This window comes from Lolium perenne, chromosome 5 (assembly GCF_019359855.2).
Source record: "Lolium perenne isolate Kyuss_39 chromosome 5, Kyuss_2.0, whole genome shotgun sequence".
Lineage (NCBI taxonomy): Eukaryota > Viridiplantae > Streptophyta > Magnoliopsida > Poales > Poaceae > Lolium > Lolium perenne.
This window is the reverse complement of record NC_067248.2, coordinates 123,301,652-123,303,136: the sequence shown is the minus strand read 5'-3', so window position 1 is coordinate 123,303,136 and position 1,485 is coordinate 123,301,652.

The window sequence follows — 1,485 nt, the reverse complement described above, 5'->3', positions numbered from 1 at the left end:
TTCCGGCGCCCTCTGCAGTTTCGGCACCGGCGCCATGCACACCGCCTGCGGGAAGTACACCGGGTCCCGTTGGCTGTTGCCACGGACGCGCTGGCGGAAGCCGTACTGGCGAAGCACGTTGTCGACGTCGCAACCGTACCACCAGGCACGGCGGCCGACGGTGTTGAAGCGTCCGCTCGAGCGGTTGGCCGTCCGCGCGAGCTCGACGGCACGCTCGTCTTCGAAACGCAGTGCCCAGGACGGGCTGTCGAGAGCATTGTCCGGCAAGCTCCTCTCCTCCGGCATCAACAGGCTCCGCCGTTCCCTGGCGAGGGCCCACGTCTGTGTTCCTGGCGGTGGCGGTGGCGGCACGGCGAAGCCGCCGTTGGAGACGTGCCAGCCGTGCGGCAATTTGTACTATACTGGCACGGGGATGCGGTGCTAGTACAGTACGCCGGCCTCGTCGAGGGTAAGCTGCAACGAGCGCAGCATGCCGCCGCTACCGCCGGCCTGGTCGTTGTGCACCATCGTCGCCGGGGTGCCTAGGAGGTCTGCGCGGTGGTTGGACGGCAGTGGCTAGGGTTGGATGGCGGGAAACAGAGAGAAGTGTGCACCGCTGGAGTTTTTAAGGGAGGCGGTGGACGCGCATTCAAGGCGCGTGGGTAAGGTAGGTGGACGCCGCGTGGCCAGTCGCCGCCCTCGCCATTTAGGTTTTCGCGCGGGAGGCCATTAACGTCGATGACCAACCTGCTCGCGTCGTTTCCGATACGAACCGCCGCGTCCTCTCGCTGATAAGGCGCCCCCACCCGCGAAAACCGTCGTTCCGCGAGGCGCCGGCGCGCCCGATTCACACCCTTGGCCCAGGGGCCGACACGAGGTTGCCGGCGCTTCTATTAGGCTCAGAAAGCGCCGACGCTGTTTGGGACGCGCCGGTGTGAGCCCATTTTCGTTCCCGGCCCCCAAATCGCCTATCGGGACCGCTATGAGGAGCGCTGGTGGAGATGCTCTTACCCACCCACCTTGGAATCACCGATAGGGAATGAAGCATATCATCACCATAGGCTTACTTATGAGCATCAAATGGACTAATTATCAGTGGTTGAATAGACAATACAATATTGAATCCATCCTTTCCAATAACAACTTAGCATCTTTTTAAATGTTTTTCACGTAATGCAAAGTAAGGGACTAATTTATTAAGAAGAGTATCATGTTAACAACGGAAGGAGCACTATTTTCAGTGCTGAATTAGGTCAAGAAAAGGTACTAGCAATTGTGCATGCAATTTTTTTTCTTTAGAAATGCGCACAATTGTGTGCAGGGTCTAATTGTGTTGTTGGTACACTAGCTTTTGTTTTGAGATAATTGGTACACTAGCTAGCGCGCTATAGTGGCGCACCAGTGGCAATGGATATCCGTATCCCAATGCTAGCAAGCAAGCTGAACTGGTTATAAATACCGGTATCGTCTATGCATCAATACATCCAGCCAACGTTCTTCCTTTTA